Source organism: Scylla paramamosain, chromosome 15, assembly GCF_035594125.1.
Source record: "Scylla paramamosain isolate STU-SP2022 chromosome 15, ASM3559412v1, whole genome shotgun sequence".
In the NCBI taxonomy this organism is placed as follows: Eukaryota; Metazoa; Arthropoda; class Malacostraca; order Decapoda; family Portunidae; genus Scylla; species Scylla paramamosain.
Genome location: NC_087165.1, coordinates 25,621,012 through 25,631,011, shown reverse-complemented (window position 1 = coordinate 25,631,011; position 10,000 = coordinate 25,621,012). Strand labels below are relative to the sequence as shown.

At 39.0% G+C, this 10,000-nt stretch overlaps 1 long non-coding RNA gene across 3 annotated transcripts in view; it reads right to left on the bottom strand.

Annotated features, from left to right (window-relative positions):
* Nucleotides 1-3,620: 3,620 nt before the first annotated feature.
* The window catches only part of LOC135107740 (uncharacterized), a 6,483-nt gene continuing 103 nt past the window's right edge, over nt 3,621-10,000 (bottom strand). Inside the window, exons 1-6 of one of the 3 annotated variants that reach the window (XR_010271966.1) lie at nt 9,731-10,000; nt 8,888-8,996; nt 7,804-7,892; nt 5,564-6,904; nt 5,125-5,156; nt 3,621-4,786 (exon numbers count right to left, since the gene is read on the bottom strand). The exon at nt 9,731-10,000 is cut by the window's right edge and continues 103 nt beyond it. This is a non-coding gene — a long non-coding RNA (uncharacterized LOC135107740). The remainder of the gene's footprint in view (nt 4,787-5,124; nt 5,157-5,563; nt 6,905-7,803; nt 7,893-8,887; nt 8,997-9,730) is intronic. The other 2 variants (XR_010271964.1, XR_010271965.1) reach the window with 2 other exon arrangements.

Genomic DNA, 10,000 nt, shown 5'->3' with positions numbered 1-10,000 from the left:
GTGGAATCAAAAGCTTTTCATCTCATCAACTCCTCTCCTCTAACTGAGTGTCTTCAGCCTCTCTCTCACCACCGCAATGTTGCATATTTAGCTGTCTTCTACCGCTATTTTCATGTTAACTGCTCTTCTGATCTTGCTAACTGCATGCCCTGTTGTAGTACTCACCTGTTGTAGTAGTAGTAGTATTTAGCAGTGGTGACTGTGTGTGTTGTTGTACTAATACTATTTTAGGCTCATGGCTGCTAATTCTTCACAGTTCAATTACTTGCAAGGGTTCATGCGTGTGAGTGAGAGGTTATCTGAAAAGAAAAAGATTAATTTATATATGGTTTTTAAATCACACACACACACACACACACACACACACACACACACACACACACAGAGAAACCAGTGAAAATCAAGAAAAACCTAGACCAAAACACAATTACATAATTACATATCAACAAAACAACAATAATAACAATAGTAATAATAATGGAAATAAAATAATAATAATAATAATAGTAGTAATAGTAATAATAATAATAATAATAATAATAATAATAATAATAATAATATAATAATAAATGTAGCAGTAGTAGTAGTAGTAGTAGTAGTAGTAGTAGAGAGAGAAAGAGAGAGACATTTACATATTGGTTACTGTCCTCATGAAAACACATTAAATTTCTCTCTCTCTCTCTCTCTCTCTCTCTTAGACAACAATGTTTATTTGTAAATCTTTGGTCCATCTTATCTGGCAAAATTTCATTAATCTGTCACTATATCTAGCCAAACACGGTTCTAATCTAACGTTCGTAAGCTCCGTGACGATATATGGACGTATCCAAGCCACACAGTAAATGATATAACGAAATATTGATGAAAAATAAAAAAAATCCTATTATTTCATATAACTCAATATTTCACGGTCTTAATTAAACCAAACCTCCCTGAGTATAGTGCACACACACTCCTGGATAACATTTATATACGCTTAAACCTCCACAGGGAATTTTAAAGGCAGAATTCTTAGTTATCATATCGTAATGTACCTCACGTCACCTCACCAGGCAGGGTTTTTATGGCACCAGCTGTTACACTATATCTCAATATTTCACGGCTCTAACTCGTCCTTACCTGGTCAAATATAACATTTATAGCACCAAGGACAAAATATCAGTGAAGTAACACCGCAAGTGATCTACAAACATCACAAATTAAGTGTTAATAAGAGCACCACGGACAAACAGCGGACATGAACCAGCTGACATAACCCTTCCTCTGAACATCGATCATATTTCCAGTCTCCGCTTATTTATATGACACCCACTTCGTTACATGGCTTTTAAGGTCTTGGCAAGGTTACCTGTTGATCATATATCTTATAAATTACCTGGTTATGGTCGTGAAGGCTGAAGTAATGTGAACACTTCTGCGACTCTCCACCGTCTGTCCACAAAATGGCGGAGATAGGGGGAGGAGCTTTATGAGCATTCGTTGTATTGAGAAAATTCTAATATTTCTTTTGTTTCCGAGTCTAAGTTAGATTTTATGATTTCTAAAAATGTTGAATTGTTTTTAAAGAGGTTTTTTTTTGAGAGGCCCTTACAATACCATATATTTAGGTTTTTTTCTAATTTATATAAGGTCAAGTCATGTATAAATAACAAGTGAAAATTATCGATTGCCTCCATTTCCATATATTGTTAAAATACCTTAATTAACATAATAACACAAAAAACTTGTAATAACCCATACTAAAAAGTCGATTCTGATTTAGAGCCGAAAAGTAAACAAATTAAAAAATGCCAACTGAGAAATTTGACACTATATATTTCTAAAAGCTTAAAAAAGAATGATCTAATACAAATAAAAACGATAAAATATTAAATATATATATATATATATATATAAAAAAAAAAACATATATTGCAAGTTGTAGCCGAAGACGAAATTGAGGCAACGAATGTAATTTTGTAAACAAACTGACTTTATATGCTCAAATACGTCAAAATGATTATTTATGCCCTATGCTGGTAGATCCTGCGTCTTACTGAGCTATTAAGCCCACATGTACCCTGAAATACTGCAAAGTAGGCCTGAAACAAGAGGCTACATTCTGATTATATTTGGATAAGCTTACTGTAGTGGAAAGCCTGTTATCAAGCTGTTCGTCTCATCAGTCCCTCTCCTCTAACTGAGTGTCTTCAGCCTCTCCCTCACCACCGCAGTGTTGCATATCTATCTGTCTTCTACCGCTATTTTCATTCTAACTGTTCTTCTGATCTTGCTAACTGCATGCCTCACCTTCTATGATCTCCCTGCACAACTTTCTTTCACCACTATTCTGTCCACCTCTCTAATGCAAAAGTTAACCAGTCTTCTCATTCTCTCACTCCTATTCTGTCTACCTCTCTAATGCAAAAGTTAACCAGTCTTCTCATTCTCTCACTCCTATTCTGTCTACCTCTCTAACGCAAGAGTTAACCAGTATTCTCAGTCTTTCACCACTATTCTGTCTACCTCTAATGCAAGAGTTAACCAGTATTCTCATTCTCTCACTCCTATTCTGTCCACCTCTCTAACGCAAGAGTTAACCAGTATTCTCAATCATTCATCCCTTTCTCTGGTAAACTCTGGAACTCCCTGCCTGCTTCTGTATTTCCACCTTCCTATGACTTCAATTCCTTCAAGAGGGAGGTTTCAACACACTTATTTATCAATTTTTGGCTACTGCTTTGACCCTTTTATGGGACTGCCATTTCAGTGGGCTTTTTTTTCATTAGATTTTTGTTTCCCTTGGCCAGTGTCACTCCTACATAAAAAAAAATATATATATATACAGCAATATCTGTTTACTCCTTCCTGTGACACTCTCTCACTGTAGGAGGTTTCAAAAGAGTATAATGTTAATAACTATAGATTTATTCACCAAAAACTGGTATACAAAAGTCTTGTTTACAATAAATAAACAGAAATATTAATAGAATTGTGCTTTTTTTGTTAATTCATGGGAAATATTAAGCAAACATCTATAATTCACAGTATACTAACAAACAAACAAACACACACACACACACACAATGACAATTACAATAAATTCCAAGCCTATCACATGTACAGGGTCACAGCTGGCCAGACGACCTCATGTCACCTCATATCACTTACATAATGAAATAGAAAGCCACTCCCCCTCTGTCTCACCAGCCAGGCTTATCTGTCTGGGAGAAAAGTGTCAGTATGCATGTCGATATAACAAATGTTGAAATATTACACAAATTATTATATATTACCCACCCTGACCCCCCTAGTCTACTCATCATTCATACAGCTTCCTCACCCACCCCCCCCCTCTCTCTAGTATGCTATAGGTACCCCCCCCTTCTGCTACCGGCACCTGATAAATATTCCTATTTTTATTTATTTATTTACCCTCAAATTTTTATTATTTTTTTTATTATTACAGCTTCCTCACCCCCCCCCCCTCTCTCTAGTATGCTATAGGTACCCCCCCTTCTGCCATCAACCCCCCCCCTGAAGGTACCTGCCCCTATTCCTATATTTATTTATTTATTTATTTATTTACCCTCTTTTTTATTATTACTAATATCAAATTTTATTATTACTAATATCTATGCTCTTATTTATTTATTTAACTAATTAACCTAACCTAAAAAAAAAACTGCACACACACATATGCACGCACACACACACACGTACACACACACACACACACACACACTCACACACACACACACACACTCACTCACTCACTCACTAGCCAGTATCTTACCAAAATACTGGCTAGACATACATACATACAATCCCCAGATCTCTTACCAAAGATCTGGGGATAAAAAAAAAAAAAATATCTATATAACACTATATATATATATATACCCCCCCTTGCCCCCCCCCCCACCAAAAAAAAAAAAAAAAAAATATCATTCATACGTCCCACCACCACTACCACCACTACAAAAATAACATACTAATACTCAACATGCCATACAAACTCAGATTATAAAGAAATAAACTTTCAATATAATCTGAGTTAAACATTCATACACCCTGTCATCCTAATCCTATTAATAACCCTTTCTATGCCTCACTTAACCCTTTGATATATACTCCTGTCATCCTATTAATAACCCTATCTCTCTCTCTCTCTCTCTATGCCTCACTTAACCCTTTGATATATACTCCTGTCATCCTAATACTATTAACCCTTTCTCTCTCTCTCTCTATGCCTCACTTAACCCTTTGATATATACTAACTTAAAACCATCTTCTATATTAATCTGTGTCAAATATTATATCATTCTGACCTGCCACCTAGATACTTACTTAAAACCCTAAAAAAAATATAAGCTAATCCTATTAATATCTGTCTTCCCTCTCTCTCTCTCTCTCTCTCTATGCCTCACTTAACCCTTAACTAACTTAAACCATCTTCTATATTAATAACTAACTTAAACTATCTTCTATATTAATCTGTCAAATATCCTAACACTATGGCCTGCCACCTATATATTTATACCAAAAAAAAATTCACACACACACACAACCAAAAAAAAGACATACACACAGATGCACGCACACAGACGCACGTGCACAGACGCACACGCAGACGCACACACAGATGCACACACACACAGACGCACGCACAGACGCACACCGCAGATAGCTATCCCCAGACCCCCTCCCCCCCACAAAAATATATATATATACAAAACACAAAAAAACAATACTCCCCTTGTTTGGGTGAAGATCTGCAACACTGCAACACTGCAACACTGCAACACTGTGATGGAAAAACTTGTAATTACTAAGTTAGCTTCTGAGAGGAAAAAAAAAAGGTTATTTTGAGTGGATTTAGAGATGGACACATTCATAGGAAAAGTGGAACATCTGTGGTTGGAAATGAGGTATAATTAGTGGAGGAAAGTCTCATAGGAAAAGGTGGAGGACTTGTGGATGTAGGGATAATTTGTGGAGAGGAGATATGGAGGAGAGGAGGGATACCATTAAATTAAGATGGAAATTTGTGTCATCTGAAAGTGTTGTCATTGTACAAGTAATCACTAATATATATATAACAAATATATCCACCAGTTTATAGTAACAGAACACAAGACTTACCGTGAGCCCCGTCTGACTTCAAGGTGAGCTAGCTGTTAGGGAGAGAGGGAGAGAGGGAGAAGAGGGAGAAACATTAGTTCACAAACCTCCCTCCTTCATTTGGGTATTAAATTACATTAGGAATAAATTATTTCACTCACTCCTACAAACTCAAGGAATGAATGAATGATTTTTTACAAGAGTACTCTCCCTTAACACACAAATTAATGAATCAATCAATGAATGGCCAAAAAATAACAAATTTAATACACTTTTTCAAATTAACTTCTGACCTAAATTATTACTTAACTGAATCTTGGAGTGAGTGAATTTTCTCTCTGATCAGAATGTTGACTTGACCAAACATTTCAATACTCAAACACACACACACACACACACACTAAAAAATAAATAAATTCTGAAAAAACAAATTAACGTAACAGGTCAGAAAGACACTTACCACACCCGCAGTTGTGACTCAACCCACGCTTGAGAGTCCTGGGGCTTCTCCCACCAACAGCTTGACGAGAAGGAAGGAATGGTTAGGTTAATTTTGTTAGTAAGGAAGACAGACCCCCAATATAAGTAACCTAACTGAATCTAACCTAATATATCAGAATAAGGTAGGATATAAGAGGTTGGTTGGAGTGACTCGCAGATGTACGCACCTCTGAAAAAGACGAGAGAAAGTCCTCATTAGTTCGGCTCAAAATTTGTACTTTATTCATGTTTTTTTGCTTATTTTCATTTTATCAAGCAGTATATGTCAAGGTTCTGGCTGTCACAGTACATCACGTCTGGCCAGCCCATACATGTGGAATACAATCAATAATATACACAAGATTGCTTTATAACACACAAACACACAAACAGTAACTATATTGATGATTAATTTGCAAGCAGGCAGGCAGATACTTCACAATAAACATTAATTCATATACATGCACGCACACACACACACACACACACACAGTATCCACAAGTATAACTGACTACATTGATCATTTTAACTGGTAGGCAGACAGGCAGACAGACAGACAGACAGACAGACAGACAGACAGACAGACAGACAGAAGGAGGAGGAAGAGGAGGAGAACAAATGCTGATAATTATTCCTGATTACACAAGGATGACATAGGAAGGATGACTAGACACTGTTGTACCTCAGAGAAGGGTGACTAAGAGGGGGTCTGGTGGAGACCTTCAAGTGGTACAGGGGACACAACAAGGGTGACTAAGAGGGGGTCTGGTGGAGGTCTTCAAGTGGTACAGGGGACACAACAAGGGTGACTAAGAGGGGGTCAGGTGGAGACCTTCAAGTGGTACAGGGGACACAACAAGGGTGACTAAGAGGGGGTCTGGTGGAGGTCTTCAAGTGGTACAGGGGACACAACAAGGGTGACTAAGAGGGGGTCAGGTGGAGGTCTTCAAGTGGTACAGGGGACATGACGAGTAACAAAATCTCTCTCTCTCTCTCTCTCTCTCTCTCTCTCTCTCTCTCTCTCTCTCTCACACACACACACACACACACACACACACACACAACATTAAGGCAATATTAGACACAAGGTTCGGATAACAAGCACAGAGAGGCACAGCTTGCGGCAAATTCTTCCATGACAGTGTTGCCGCTGAACTGACAGGCCGAGTGGGGTTAGGTGGGTGACCTGTCTGGTGACCCATACGACTCAACACGCGACTCTTGACCTCTTGACCTCTTGACCTTCAGTATGCCAGCACTCATCCCACACCTGTCTGTCCGTCTGTCTGTCTGTGTGTCGCATCATCGCACTTCTTAAATCTGAAAGAAATATTTACTGTTAGTCATCTGCAATGTATTTATTTTTTTTTACATTTTTTTTTTCAGAATATTAAGTTTCTGAGTGAGTGTGTGTGTGTGTGTGTGTGTGTGTGTGTGTGTGTGTGTGTGTGTGTGTGTGTGTGTGTGTGTGTGTGTGTGTGTGTGTGTGTGTGTTTTGAGGCATTTTCTTGGTGTTTTAATTGTCTTAGATAAATATAACCAGTTTTTTTTTTTATCAATTATCTTTTCCAATTGTTACTCATCAATCTCTCTCTCCCCCCCTCTCTCTCTCTCTCTCTCTCTCTCTCTGTCTCCCTCTCTCTCTCTCTCTCTCTCTGTCTCTGTCTCTCTCTCCCTCTGTCTCTGTCTCTCTCTCCCTCTGTCTCGGTCTCTGTCTCTCTCTCTCTCTCTCTCTCTCTCTCTCTCTCTCTCTCTCTCTCTCTCTCTCTCTCTCTCTCTCTCTCTCTCTCTCTCTCCCTCTCTCTCTCTCTCTCTCTCTCTCTCTCTCTCTCTCCCTGTCTCTCTCTCTCTCTCCCTGTCTCTCTCTCTCTCTCCCTGTCTCTCTCTCTCTCTCTCCCTGTCTCTCTCTCTCTCTCCCTGTCTCTCTCTCTCTCTCCCTGTCTCTCTCTCTCTCTCCCTGTCTCTCTCTCTCTCTCCCTGTCTCTCTCTCTCTCTCCCTGTCTCTCTCTCTCTCTCTCTCTCTCTCTCTCTCTCTCTCTCTCCCTGTCTCTCTCTCTCTCCCTGTCTCTCTCCCTGTCTCTGTCTGAATGCATTATCAATTCCTGAGCTGAGGTAAAGACTACTTCTGGTGCCATTTGTCTCACCTCACCTCACCTCAAATACTTGTGTCATCTTCTTTCATAAATAAAGCAATAGAAAAACAAAAAAAATAAACAAACCGGCCTCCCTTTATCACCTATACATCTTCATCTGTGGGTCACGGCAGATTTTGGAAGGTCTTGGAAGGTCTCGGAAGGTCTCGGTTCACCTGAAAAAGTCCACTAAATTACCTTTTTTTCCCTTCTGAAAGAGTTCAAGTCACAGGAAGGTGGAAATAGAGGCAGGCAGGGAATGTTTACCAAAGAAAGGGATGAATGACTGAGAATACTGGTTAACTCTTGTATCAGGGAGGTGGACAGAATAGTGGTGAAAGACTGAGAATACTGGTTAACTCTGGCATCAGGGAGGTGGACAGAATAGTGGTGAAAGACTGAGAATACTGGTTAACTCTGGCATCAGGGAGGTGGACAGAATAGTGGTGATTGACTGAGAATACTGGTTAACTCTTGTATCAGGGAGGTGGACAGAATAGTGGTGATTGACTGAGGTGGACAGAATAGTGGTGAAAGACTGAGAATACTGGTTAACTCTGGCATCAGGGAGGTGGACAGAATAGTGGTGAAAGACTGAGAATACTGGTTAACTCTTGTATCAGGGAGGTGGACAGAATAGTGGTGAAAGACTGAGAATACTGGTTAACTCTTGTATCAGGGAGGTGGACAGAATAGTGGTGAAAGACTGAGAATATTGGTTAACTCTTGTATCAGGGAGGTGGACAGAATAGTGGTGAAAGACTGAGAATACTGGTTAACTCTTGTATCAGGGAGGTGGACAGAATAGTGGTGAAAGACTGAGAATACTGGTTAACTCTTGTATCAGGGAGGTGGACAGAATAGTGGTGAAAGACTGAGAATACTGGTTAACTCTGGCATCAGGGAGGTGGACAGAATAGTGGTGAAAGACTGAGAATACTGGTTAACTCTTGTATCAGGGAGGTGGACAGAATAGTGGTGATTGACTGAGAATACTGGTTAACTCTTGTATCAGGGAGGTGGACAGAATAGTGGGAGAAAGACTGAGAATACTGGTTAACTCTTGCATCAGGGAGGTGGACAGAACTGATACATTATGTTGCGTCAATATCATTAATTAAACATAGTAGTTAAGGTTGTTTGCTGATAATTTAAAACCACTATATCATACCATGTGTGTCAGAGCAAGTCAAGGCAGGTCAAAAGCAGGTTAATAGCAGGTCACAGGCAGGTCAGGGCAGGTCAGGGGCAAGTCAGGAGGCAGGTCACAGTCACCACACCTGTAAATATTGTTCACTTAATTAACCAGGAACCTCTTAATAGCCTGACTTAATTGCAATCTGAATAAATAATAGGTGTATTTTTCCTGCATCACCTCAACTTTAATCTTAAATAAATAAATTAATTAATAAAAGTTAATAAACAAATCTCTTCCTTCATTACTTTCTCTTTAATTCTTGAAAATAAATGAGAGAGAGAGAAATGAGAACCAAACATATTTCTCTCTCTCTCTCTCTCTCTCTCTCTCTCTCTCTCTCTCTCTCTCTCTCTCTCTCTCTCTCTCTCTCCTTCCAAGTGCCACAAAGAGAGAGAGAGAGAGAGAGAGAGAGAGAGAGAGGAGAGAGAGATAGAGAGAACCAAACATATTTCTCTCTCTCTCCTCTCTCAGGACCGGTTCAATTATATCACTAACAAGTAATTATCACCAAACTATCGATAATAATTACAACAGCCTTAACAACCTATTCCCTTTACAACCACTAGCTATCACCAATCACTGTTACCTAACTACACTTCTTAAACACTTTGAAAACAACACACGGTAACTTCAAAATGCGAAAAAAAACGTACCGGTAACTTTAAAATGACTAACTATTAACGATTAAAACGAGGTAACTTAATGACTGTTAATTCACTACGCACACACACACACACTTTAAAAAAACACCCCAAGTACATTATAATAGTAGTAGTAGTAGCAGTAGTATCAAGAATAATAATTTGAAAAGCTTACCAATGAGACAATAGCAATCGTACCGGCAGGATGAGAGTAGCAGGACACGCAGATCTTCACGTCACAGAGTATCAGGGCAGACTGCTTGACCGAACCCTAGCCACCCCCACTACATGGTGGTGGGTGGGTGGGTGGGTGGTGGTGGTCATTTTAACACTGAATCACTTGACTGATACATTTATAAACCATAATTGAAGCACATTTCTCCATTGTTTATTCATTGTTTTCAAATTTGTGCTTTTCACAGCTTACAACCGTAGTTAATAAAAG